Genomic DNA, 13,883 nt, shown 5'->3' with positions numbered 1-13,883 from the left:
CTTTTCCACAGTCTCCTTCTCTTCCAGCAGATTCAGCTCCCGCTGGCAAAGCTCCTGAATCTCTTCCACGAAGCAGAGGAACTCCTTCAGATCTTTCTCCATCTCTGGACCAAGATCTTCTTCAAGCAGTGTCTTCGTCAGCTCTTGTATGGTCTTTTACCATCGGGATGCCTAATATTGAGGAACATATCTTCCTCAAACGCCTTCCTTCTGAGCTCTTCTAATGCCATTCTGTATGATGCCATTTTTTTTCTGAATATTATTCGAGGTGTGAAGCTTACCTTTCTCTCCAACGTTTTATAGGCTTCACCTTCTCTCTGAAAGTTAATGCTCTTACAGTTTCTCGAGGTTAAGTACTTGGTAACTGACCCTTCTATTTCCTCACTTGACCGGTGGTAAACGTTCATCCCTTGCATTAACTCTTCTATTTATTATCGCCTCACTCTGATTCTTACATCGTCTTCATTTTCTTTCAACTTAGACCTTCTCTAAGGGGGAAGTACCTTGTACTTCAAGCTAAGTTTTTCACACCCCAAGCTTTTTGCTTATGACAAAAAGGGGGAGTAAACCCAGTTTTTGATGTGTAAGATGTGTTAGTGTGACTTATTTTTCTTTTGGAGATTTTAAGAGTTCCACCTTCATGACCATAGATGTGTCACTGGGCAAATACAAGGAATACATTTCACTTCTTCTGAAGTGATTCTAAGTTGACTCTGATACCCAAGACTCTGATACCTTGTCCATGACTCTGATCACTTATGCGCTCTGATTATTCGTTTTTCATCTATGTCATAAGCTTTTCACTCTGAACTCTTATATGATTTAGCTCAGAATCTAGACTTTACTAACGTTTTCATCAAGTATTAGATTCAGGGGGAGCTAAGCTCAGAATCAAGCAGTGACTTGAATTCAGAATGAGCAAGATAAACTATTCACATCAGGATAAGTCTTATTCTATATCTCTAAACTCTGAGTGAATTCAGTTTAATGTTTAAGAATTGTTCATCAAAAATCTTAGTTTTGTCATCATCAAAAAGGGGGAGATTGTAAGATCAAGTTTTGATCTAGTAGTACAACTCTATGTTTTGATGATTACAAGTTAACCTTTTGATATGAACAATTGTGGTACTCTAACGTGTTTTTCTGAGTGTGCTATTTACAGGCTCTGACCCTGACTCAATTTCACACAAATCAGAAGCACTGTGTATAAAGGGTAACCCAAGCAACGCTTTCGCATTCACCATGTTCAGTATGAACAGTGAAAAAGCTTCAGAAGATCTGAAGCTATACAAACTCTGATGAGGACTCAGTCGCTAGAAGCTCTGATGATCCAGAAGTTCTGACAACCAAGAAACACTGAAGGTTCAGATGTTCCGATGGTGTAGAAGACTCTGAAGATCCAGAAGCTGAATAGTGGAAACTCTGAAGTCCAGAAGCAAGAAACTCTGAAGGCCATGTTCTTCCCTCTGAGTTCAGAATCAGAAGATACAATGGTCAGAGGATCTGTGCTTTCCCTCTGACTCTGATCAACCTGCTTCACAAGTTCCAATACGAAGCATTCCTCTGATCAGAAGTCTCCTAGGTTAAAAGGTCAAGTCGCTATCCAAGTACAAAAGCAAGTGTACCTTCCTGACGACCTACCTAACGTTCTCAGCCACAGCAGAAGCTGGATTTTCCAGAACTGCCCTCCAACGGTAGCATTTCCCATGCAACGCTCAACCCTAATCCTTGGAGTATATATAGAGGCTGAAGATTGAAAGAAGCGGCTAGAAGAAGAAAAAATATACAAGAAGCAATACACACGCGCAAGACATATTCTAAGCTTTCTTTCATCTTGTAATTTATTTTAGTTTACACTCAGCTTATTCAGAAGCAAACCCTTGTAAACACCAACCTCAAACAGTTGTTTGATTTTTCCTTTAGGAGATCAAGGTTGATCGGATCCTAGAGAAGACTAAGAGAGTGAATCTTAGTGTGAGCTAAGTCAGTGTAATTGTTAGTCACTTGTAGGTTTCAAGTGCAGTTGTAACTCTTACCTGATTAGTGGATTGCCTTCATTCTAAGAAGGAAGAAATCACCTTAACGGGTGGACTGGAGTAGCTTGAGTGATTTATCAAGTGAACCAGGATAAAATCCTTGTGTGCTTTTCTATCTCTATCTTTTGCACTTAGTTCTCGAAAAGATTTGTTAAAATCTTTAAGGTGGTAGTTTTTGTACTGAAAACGTTATTCAAACCCCCCCTTTCTACCGTTTTTCATACCTTCAATTCTAGCTCTGACGATCAGAAGTTCTGAGGAACTTGTTCAGAAGCAGAAGTTGCACGGTCAGAGGAATCCAAGCTCCAATCTGACGATGATCAGAAGCTTCATCAACGTTCATCTGAAGCTCCTTCATCTCAAGTCAACTGGTGAAAAGACAGGTCACTATCACAGTACAACGTCGTACAAATCTCAGTCTGTCCGCCACCTACCTTGTACAGCCTAGCAGTCTGATATTACAGAATTGCCACTCCAACGGATAAAACCCTAGCAACGGCTACATCACAAGTCTTGGAGTATATAAAGGCTGAAGAAAGAAGAAAGAGGCTAAGAAACTTTGCTGAAAATATTCAACACATACGAACCATTCACTTAGCATTATTTCTTCACTGTTCTTAAACATCTGAGTTTACTATTCGCTTGTTAGAAGCACTCTTTGTAAACCCGAAACCTTTTACATCATATTGTAAAGTTCATCAAGAGACCAAGGTTGGTCGGATCTTGAGAGGACTGAATCAAGGCTGATTCAGTATTTAGCTAGTCTTAAGAGGTTCGATAGATCAGCTTCTTAAGAGGATACTAGTGAGAAAATCAGTGTATTGTTAGTCACTTAGCAGGTTGCAAAGTGCAGTTGTAACACTCATTGATTTTAGTGGATTGCCTTCATCAGAAGAAGGAAGAAATCACCTTCACAGGTGGACTGGATTAGCTTGAGCTTTTATCTCAAGTGAACCAGGATAAAATACTCGTGTTCTTTACTTCCTATCATTCAGCACTTAGTTTTTATCTTTGAGTTTTGAAAAAGCAGAAAAAGTATATCCAAGATTCAAAAACTCTATTCAAACCCCCCCTTTCTAGTGTTTTTCGCACCTTCAATTGGCATCAGAGCTCTGGTTCTGATTTTAACACCTAACAGTGTTCAGTGATCCAGAACCTTGTGTGAAAAACAAGCAATGGCCCAAGCCAATACTTCTGCTGACAACAATAACAACAACAATCAACTCAGAGCACCAATCTTTGATGGTGAAAAGTTTGAGTACTGGAAAGATAGAATAGAATGTTATTTCCTTGGCACTGACCCAGATCTCTGGGATATGGTCATTGAAGGCTATACTGATCCAGTAGATGCTTCAGGAGTGAAGATCCCTCGTTCTGAAATGACTGACGCTCAGAAGAAGCGTTTCAAGGATCATCACAAGGCGAAGTCCATGCTATTCAGCTCAATATCATATATTGAGTATGAGAAGATCTCTGACAAAGAAACTGCTAAATCCATCTTTGACTCCTTGGTCATGACGCATGAAGGAAATGAAGAGGTCAAGGAAACCAAGGCTCTTGCTCTCATACAACAATATGAGCAGTTTAAGATGGAATCTGGTGAAACCATTGAGGAGATGTACTCAAGGTTTCAAACTCTGATTGCTGGAATCAGAGTGCTAAACAAGGGCTACTCTACTGGTGATCATGTCAAGAAGATTATCAGAAGTTTGCCTAAAGAGTGGAGAGCTTTTGTCACTGCCCTGAAACTCTCCAGAAATCTGAACTCTTTGAAGTTAGAAGAGCTTGTGAGTCATCTCAGGAGCCATGAGATTGAACTCAAAGGAGACAAGCCTCAGAAGAAAGACAAGTCTATTGCTCTTAAGTCAAAGTCTGACAAAGCAAAAGCTTATCAGGCAGAAGAAGAGAACTCATCTGAAGAGCTATCAGATGCGTCTGATGATGAAGAGCTGTCTCTCTTCACAAAGAGGCTTAGCAAACTTTGGAAGAACAGACATAGCAAGGGAAAAGGACCAAAGAGAAGCTCAGGAAAATATGAATCTTCATCTGGTCAGAAGAAATCATCTGGAAAGGAAGTCACTTGCTTCGAGTGCAAGGAATCTGGGCACTACAAGAGTGACTGTCCCAAGCTTAAGAAGGACAAGAGACCTAGAAAAGTCTTCAAGAAGAAAGCCCTCATAACCTTTGATGCAACTGATTCTGAAGAAGCTGAGTCAGAAGAAGATGATGAAGGTATGAAAAACGGTAGAAAGGGGGGTTTGAATAACGTTTTCAGTACAAAACTTCCACCTTAAAGGTTTTGACAAATCTTTCGAGAACTTAAGTGCTAAAGATAAGAGATAGAAAAGCACACAAGGATTTTATCCTGGTTCACTTGATAAATCACTCAAGCTACTCCAGTCCACCCGTTAAGGTGATTTCTTCCTTCTTAGAATGAAGGCAATCCACTAATCAGGTAAGAGTTACAACTGCACTTGAAACCTACAAGTGACTAACAATTACACTGACTTAGCTCACACTAAGATTCACTCTCTTAGTCTTCTCTAGGATCCGATCAACCTTGATCTCCTAAAGGAACTAAACAAACTGTTTATCAAAGAAATGTTTACAAGAGATTTGCTTCTAAAAAGCTAATAGTAAACTCAATGAATTTCAGATGAAAGAAAGCTTAGAATAATTTGAATATGTCTTGCGCGTATGTGTTGCTTCTAGCCGCTTCTTTCAATCTTCAGCCTCTATATATACTCCAAGGATTAGGGTTGAGCGTTGCATGGGAAATGCTACCGTTGGAGGGCAGTTCTGGAAAATCCAGCTTCTGCTGTGGCTGAGAACGTTAGGTAGGTCGTCAGGAAGGTACACTTGCTTTTGTACTTGGATAGCGACTTGACCTTTTAACCTAGGAGACTTCTGATCAGGGGAATACTTCATATGGGAACTTGTGAAGCCGGTTGATCAGAGTCAGAGGGAAAGCACAGATCCTCTGACCATTGTATCTTCTGATTCTGAACTCAGAGGGAAGAACATGGCCTTCAGAGTTTCTTGCTTCTGGACTTCAGAGTTTCCACTATTCAGCTTCTGGATCTTCAGAGTCTTCTACACCATCAGAACATCTGAACCTTCAGTGTTTCTTGGTTATCAGAACTTCTGGATCTTCAGAGCTTCTAGCGACTGAGTCCACATCAGAGTTTGTATAGCTTCAGAACTTCTGAAGCTTTTCCACTGTTCATACTGAACATGGTGAATGCGAAAGCGTTGCTTGGGTCACTCTTTATACACAGTGCTTCTGATTTGTGTGAGATTGAGTTGAGGTCAGAGCCTGTAAATAGCACACTCAGAAAAACACGTTAGAGTACCACAATTGTTCATATCAAAAGGTTAACTTGTAATCATCAAAACATAGAGTTGTACTACTAGATCAAAACTTGATCTTACAATCTCCCCCTTTTTGATGATGACAAAACTAAGATTTTTGATGAACAATTCTTAAACATTAAACTGAATTCACTCAGAGTTTAGAGATATAGAATAAGACTTATCCTGATGTGAATAGTTTATCTTGCTCATTCTGAATTCAAGTCACTGCTTGATTCTGAGCTTAGCTCCCCCTGAATCTAATACTTGATGAAAACGTTAGTAAAGTCTAGATTCTGAGCTAAATGATGTAAGAGTTCAGAGTGAAAAACTTATGACATAGATGAAAAACGAATAATCAGAGCGCATAAGTGATCAGAGTCATGGACAAGGTATCAGAGTCTTGGGTATCAGAGTCAACTTAGAATCACTTCAGAAGAAGTGAAATGTATTCCTTGTATTTGCCCAGTGACACATCTATGGTCATGAAGGTGGAACTCTTAAATTCTCCAAAAGAAAAATAAATCACACTAACACATCTTACACATCAAAAACTGGGTTTACTCCCCCTTTTTGTCATAAGCAAAAAGCCTGGGGTGTGAAAAACTTAGCTTGAAGTACAAGGTACTCCCCTTAGAGAAGGTCTAAGTTTAAAGAAAATGAAAACGATGTAAGAATCAGAGTCAGGCGAGATAAATAAAAGAGTTAATGCAAGGGATGAACGTTTACCACCGGTCAAGTGAGTAAATAGAAGGGTCAGTTACCAAGAACTTAACCTCGAGAAACTGTAGGAGCATTAACTTGCAGAGAGAAAGTGAAGCCTATATAAAGTGTTGGAGAGAAAGGTAAGCTTCACACCTCGAACAATTTTCAGTTAAAACAAATGGCATCATACAATGTAGCACTAGAAGAGCTGAGGAAGAAGGCCTTTGAAGAGGACTTGTTCCTGAACATTAGGCATCCAGAGGGTACAACGACCATCTCGGAGCTAACACGGACACTGCTGGAAGAGGACCTGCTTCCAGAGTTGGAGAGAGACCTGAAGGAATTTCTTGCCTTCGTGGAGGAGGTGCAAGAACTCAGCCGGCTTGAACTCAAGCTGCTGGAAGAAAAAGAAATCTTGGAAGAGAAGCTCAGGACTTCAGAAGAGATTCTGGAGAAGGATGAGCTAAAGGTCAGACTCAGCAACATCCAACATGTACTGGAGCGTCTGGAGAAGGATAGGTCAGAGCAGCGCCAGGAGTGCAGACGAATGAGGAGGGATCCTCCATTCTAGATTTTTTAGGGAAGTAATTTATGATGTAAACACAAAAAGATTATGAATAAAACGAGATTTTTGCAAACATATGTGACACAAATATATATATAGATATGCATATAGAATCACAAACGAATAAAATAGAATAAGTAAATAAAAAGAAACAGAGTTTAGATAAAACAATGTTAAATAAAAAGAAAGAAAAAGAAGAGATCCTAAAACTAAGGTTTGTCAGATCGTCGCAGAAGTTCCATCATCATTTGCTTCATCTCAATCAGCATGGATTCATGAGTGTCAAGACGTTGTTCCATGATGTCGAGTCTGGATGAGCTTGTCTGAGTAGAGCTGGAAGGAACATTCTGAGCAGCTTGAGGATCTGGAATGGAAGCAGAAGCAGCAGGAGTAAACACAACTGGTGCAAGTGCTTGGCATCTAAGAGCTTCAGCCTCAGCTTCAAGTCGCTCTGCCTCAAGTCTGGCTTGTTCAGCTTGAGCTGCTGCTAGACGTGCAGCTTTTTCTGCTTGTTCTTTCTTTCTCTTTGCTTCTTCAATAGCTTCAAGAAGCTTATTTCTCTGTTCTAGTTCATGAAGAGCCACTCTTCTAGCAAACCTTTGCTTTGCAGCCTCAATGCTCTGACTTCCCTCTGCTTGCAGGAGCTGCATCATAATTGGAACTTGAGCCACTAGCCAAGTGCTCAGATTGTTCCACTCATCAGCCACACTTTCAGCATTCTCACTGAGGTCAGTCTGACCGTGCACATTGCGGAGCCTCAAGGAGGCTTCATGATAGAAAATATTAATGCACTCAGAGAGAGATGTGGGTTGAAGGTGAGTATAGGGAATTATGGAGAGGTTGGTTTCAGGAGAGGCTGGGTGATTGCTGCTATGAGCTTCAGAGGCACCTTGTGGAGAACCAATGTTAATCATGGGAGCATTGGGTTCAGAGGTTCCAAGGTGGGGGTCTGAAGTTCCAACCAGAGGATGAGGTGATCTAACCGAGGATTGGTTAGACACTGAATGTTCGGGTTCAGGTTCTGGTTGAATAGGCTCTTGTTGGTCAGGGACATGGTGAGCTTGTTGAACCAAGGGGTCGGCCTCTTGTAAAGGATTAGCCAAGATAGGTTCATCTGGGTCTACTAGACGTTCAGGTCTAGGGCCAGGATATCTCCTAGGGCTTGGACAAGTTAGGTAATATTCTTCCAAGGCAGACACCTTTTCTTTTCTAACCTCCATGAATTTTCTAAGGGATTCAGAGTTATTGGAGGGAGAAGAATCAGCAACATTGGTTGGGAAGGATACAGGTGTAAAGGCTGTTGATGAGTCTGTATCCGTGGTTCTGGCAGCAGGACGTTCTGATGCTCTGGGAACAGAGTGATCAGACGTTCTAGGTTGTGGTTCTGTTTGGTTGGGCTCTGGTTGGTCATGGATGATGGGTTCAGAAGATAATGGGTCGTAAGGAATGGTAAGGAGAGAGGTTGGATCTTCTGACCTAGAGGTTGGGTTCTGAAGCAAATTCCAGAGAGGTGCTTCAGTAGGAGAAGGTTGAAAGAAGGAAGACCTTGGGGAATGTGGTGGAGAGGTGGTTTGTGCGGCTGGTTGGGATTCAGGAATAGGAGTGAGGGGATTTGAGGAGTGTTGGAGCAAGGCAGAAATAGGGAGTGCATCAAATAAATTCAAATCATCATCAGAAGCAAGTGCAGGCTTACTTGAATGTGCTGATGATCGAGTCACTCTGGCAGGAGGTTCAGTCCTTCTGACCACCTCAGCAGCTGGTTCCACCCGAGTAGGCTTCACCACGATTCTGACTTTCTTCTGCTTCTTCTTGGGAGGACCATCCTCATGATCACTATCATCACCATCATCAGGCTTTCTCTTCGCCTTCTTGACCAGAGGGACATCAGATTCCTCAGAAGATTCGTCCAGAACCATCTTCCTCTGAGCTTTCCTCTTGGGAGGAGAAGGAAACTCTGGAGCTGGTGGTAGTCTGCTGACGAAATCATCAAGGTCTATTTCGAATCCTTGAGCCCTGAGGTCTTCAACATAGCATCTGATGGCGTCAGGATTGTCTGCTTGAGTCCACAGAGGGTAGTCATTCAGAGGCATTCTTCTTCCTCTGATTTCAGAAGATGTGTCTTCATGAGCCGGAGCAATCTTCTTCTGGACCAAACCCATCTTCTTCAGAGAGTTTGCAGTGAAGAAATCACTGACAATTGTGCTCAAATCCTCTGTGCAACCAGCATTGATCAGATCTTGCACCAGGTTGCTTTCAATGAGAAAGTCTGAGAGCAGCCTCCCAAAAGGGATATATTTGATTGCAGACTTGATGGAGGCGGTGGTGCGAGACTTCCGGATACATTCCTTCAAGTAGGAGAACAGGAAGAAGGGAAGGCAGATCTTCTCCTGATCTTGGATGAAGAACAACATCACCTTCTGGTTGAAGTTGATGTAGTCTGGAGAACTGCCCTTCGGTCTCTGGTTTATGTAGTTGAGCAGGATCTTGTGCCAGATCCTGAGTTTGGGATGAAGATCCATCACCTTGTAGCTCGTCTTGCCCGGTTTGAAGGTGGTGTACAGGGCCTGGTTGACTTTGTCTTTGGTGCTGGGTTTCAGCTTTGATTCCGTCAGTTGGAAACGATACCCATAAGCAGTATCTGCCCCCAGCAGATTCACGAATGACTTCTCAGTGATGATGATCTTTCTGCCAAGAATGTGAGAGACCACCTGAGTATCATCGCAGTCGGCGTGCTTCCAAAATTCCTTTACCAGTTTCTCATACACCGGTCCTCGAAGTCGGTTGAAATAGTTTCCCCAACCTTGAGCTTGGACTTCAGGACGAAGATCATACCCGTTTGCAGCCAGGTTGTCGAGGTCGAATCTCCATTCAGCCAGGACTTGGAGTTCCTCAGGAGGATAAACACAGTGAACGGCACAGCCCCGTTCTGCAATTGGAACAAACTGCTCTTGAGCTTGAACTTGTTCTTGTGCCGGGTTCTCAGAGCCCCTTTGACCCGTTGCCAAACCAACTACCATGTGAGGGAACTGAGGTGCATCTGCAGTAGATCTTCTGGTTTGTCTCACCATTTTGAAGAGGTTGAAGGTTTGAGGTAGAAGATGAAGGTTGGAAGATGAAGAAAGATCGAGAGAGAAATCGAGAAGAGCGGTTTTGAAAAACAGAGAGAGCGAGAGTGAAAACCGGAAGTGAAAGAGAACGTGTGTGTATAGTGGGTTTTATCAAATAACCGTTGTTGATTCAAAAAGCACTTTAAGATCAACGGCTGAAAATTAAAGATAGATAGTAACAGTAAAATACACAATCACACACAGGAGAGAAGCACATCTACACGCAATCATAACAGACTGTCACACGGGCACAAGGAACTATGCATCAGAAAATCTGACACACGTGTTGTTGTCTCAGCTTCAGAGTCAGTACCAGTGGGTACACACACTCTGATTGAGTTACCTTCTGGACTAGACATCTTCTGATCAAGAAGTATCATAGTCAGAGGTTCTGATCCATCTTCACTCTGGACAAAAGTCCATGTTTAGATTTTTCAGAATAAAATTAAATCTATCTTCAGCTAAGGGCTTTGTAAAGATATCTGCCCATTGATGGTCAGTATCAACAAACTTCATAAGAAGTACGCCCTTCTGTACATAATCTCTAATAAAGTGATACTTTACCTCAATGTGCTTTGCCCTTGAATGCAAGATAGGATTCTTACTCAATGAGATTGCAGCAGTGTTATCACAATAGATTGGGATATTGCTCTCAAGGATCTGATAATCCTCCAGCTGATGTTTCATCCAGAGCATCTGAGTGCTGCATATTGCTGCTGAGATATATTCTGCCTCTGCAGTTGATAGTGCAATGGTTGATTGCCTCTTGCTTGCCCATGAGACTAGATTGCTTCCCAGAAATTGACAATTTCCAGAAGTACTTTTTCTCTCTGTTCTATCTCCAGCATAATCAGCATCACAATAACCTGAAAGCTTATACTCTGATGTTTTCTTATACATCAAGCCAAGGTTAGTGGTGCCTTTCAGATACCTTAGGATCCTCTTAACAGCAGTTAAGTGGGTTTCCCTTGGATCTGATTGGAAACGAGCACATAAGTGAACACTAAATAATATGTCTGGCCTAGATGCAGTTAAGTATAGAAGTGAACCTATCATGCCACGATAGAGCTTCTGACATACTTTACCACTTTTATCTTCTTTCTCCAGAATGCATGTAGGATGCATTGGAGTCTTGGCCACTGTGGATTCCAGCATATTGAACTTCTTCAGAAGTTCTTTAGTGTACTTGCTCTGATGGATATATGTTCCTTCTGGTGTTTGATCAACTTGTATTCTCAGAAAGTACTTTAATTCTCCCATCATGCTCATCTCAAATTCAGCCTGCATCATCTCAGAAAATTCTTTGCATAGAGATTGATTAGCAGAACCAAATATAATATCATCAACATAAATTTGCACAATTAAGATATCATCTTTATAAGTCTTGCAAAACAGAGTTGTATCTACTTTACCCCTTACAAACTCATTCTCCAGAAGGAATGAGCTGAGTCTCTCATACCATGCTCTGGGAGCTTGCTTCAGACCGTAGAGTGATTTCTTCAATTTGAACACATGGTCTGGTTTCTTCTCATCTTCAAAACCTGGGGGTTGATGAACATAGACTTCCTCTGAGATATAACCATTTAGGAAGGCACTCTTTACGTCCATCTGATGTAGAACTATGTTGTGATTTACTGAGAAGGAGATCAACAGTCTGATTGCCTCCAATCTTGCTACTGGAGCAAATGTTTCAGTATAATCTATTCCTTCTTGCTGACTGTAGCCTTGAGCAACTAGCCTTGCTTTGTTTCTGACTACATCTCCTTTCTCATTCAGCTTGTTTCTGAATACCCATTTCGTTCCAATAACATGGACACTCTCAGGCTTCTTCACTAAGCTCCAAACATCGTTCTTGGAAAATTGATTCAATTCTTCTTCCATGGCCAGAATCCAATCCTTGTCCTGAAGAGCTTCATCTAAGGACTTGGGTTCAATTAAGGACACCAATCCTTTCAGACTCAGCAAGGTCTCTTCAGAGGGTCTGAAGGCAGATCTGGTTCTGACTGGTTCGTCTTTGTTACCCAGAATCAATTCCTTAGGGTGAGCTGCAGTGATTCTGCTCTTCTTCAGAGTTTGTGAGTTAGAGGGACCAGCTTCTTCCTCTGGTTCATCTTCCTCTGGCTCAACTTCCTCTGGAGCTTTGCCTTTGTAAGAAACATTAATGCTTAAATCTGCAAACTTTTCAACTAGCTTTGACTGGTCAGAGTCAAGCTTATCATCAAATCTAACATGAATAGATTCTTCAATAGTCTTAGCATCAGTATTATAAAATCTAAAACCTTTAGATCTATCAGAATAACCAAGTAATAGACACTTAGAAGACTTAGCATCAAATTTATGCAATCTATCCTTAGTATTGAGAACATAACAAACACAGCCAAAAGGATGAAAATAAGAAATGTTGGGTTTTATGTTCTTCCACAATTCATAAGGAGTCTTATTCAGAATTGGTCTCACAGAGATTCTGTTCTGAATGTAACATGCTGTATTTACTGCCTCTGCCCAAAAGTGCTTAGCCATGCCAGTTTCTTGGAGCATGGTTCTAGCCATCTCCTGAAGAGTTCTGTTCTTCCTCTCAACAACACCATTTTGTTGAGGAGTTCTGGGACAAGAGAAATCATGTGCAATTCCATAGGAATCAAACAGACTCTCAAACTTATCATTCTCAAACTCTCCACCATGGTCACTTCTGACACGCACAATCCTACAAGCCTTCTCGTTTTGCACTTGAGCAATGAAGGTAGAGAACACAGCATGAGACTCATCCTTGCGGGTTAGAAACTTTACCCATGTCCAGCGGCTATAGTCATCAACGATAACCATCCCATATCTCTTGCCACCTATAGACTCAGTTTTCACTGGTCCAAAAAGGTCGATATGCAGAAGTTCCAACGGCCTTGAGGTTGAGACAACATTCTTTGCCTTGAAAGGGACTTTTGTGAATTTGCCTTTCTGACATGCTTCACAAAGAGCGTCTGAAGCGAACTTCAGATTGGGTAAGCCCCTGACAAGGTTTAGCTTGCTCAGCTGAGAAATCTTTCTCATACTGGCATGCCCTAACCGTCTATGCCATACCCACTGCTCTTCATTAACAGACAGAAGGCACTTCACATTCTGAGCCTCCAACTCAGATAATCTGATCTTATAAATGTTGTTCTTCCTCTTGCTGTTAAATAGAACAGAGCCATCGATCTGACTTACAGCCCGGCAGGACTTTTGATTGAATATAACATCATAACCCTTGTCAGCTAATTGACTTATAGACAATAAGTTATGTGTTAAGCCGTCTACCAATAAAACATTATCAATGCATGGACTACTATCTACACAAATAGTACCAGTACCAACAATTTTACCCTTTTCATTTCCTCCGAAGCCAACTTCGCCTCCAGGCTTAAGTTTCAGCTCTCGGAACATACGCTTTTCTCCCGTCATGTGACGCGAGCATCCACTGTCCAGATACCATGATTGGTGTTTCAGTGGAGCTATCAAGGATATCTGCAACATAGATAATCTTGTCCTTAGGTACCCACTTTCTGGGTCCTCTTTTGTTAGTTACCCCAGAGGTTCTGATCACCTTGGGTGTCTCAACATAATATTTTAAAGGAATACTTGCATGATATTTAGTCATAGAGAAAGATCCCTTTTTAAGAGGATGTTTAGCAACTTTAGCAGGTACAGGATCAGGCAATATGGTACCAGAGGGAACAAAGCATTCATACAAGGATTTAGCTTTAGACACAGAAGGCTCATTTCTAATTGGTTTAGAATAGCCAATGCCATGCATTCCATTTCTGCTTACACCATAGATCATTGAAGCCATTAAGCTTCTATCCACGCTTTTAGCTAGGAATCTTTGAAAAGACTTTTCATACTTAGATTCATTTCTACAATCAGAGGCATCACAGGCAACAATTTCTTCTAACTTAGCAATCTGGTTCTTAAGCACAGAGTTAGAATTTACCAAAGCATGATTTTCATTTTTCAAATCAGAAATAATTTTCTCATGTTCAGAAGGAGTCTTGGAGACAGCAGATAAGTTCTTTTTCAACTTTTTATGCTTAGACAATAAAGAGTTATACTTATCCATGATATCAGACAAAGCATGTTTCAGTTCAG

This window comes from Lotus japonicus, chromosome 4 (assembly GCF_012489685.1).
Source record: "Lotus japonicus ecotype B-129 chromosome 4, LjGifu_v1.2".
NCBI lineage: Eukaryota > Viridiplantae > Streptophyta > Magnoliopsida > Fabales > Fabaceae > Lotus > Lotus japonicus.
This window is presented reverse-complemented; position numbering follows the sequence as displayed.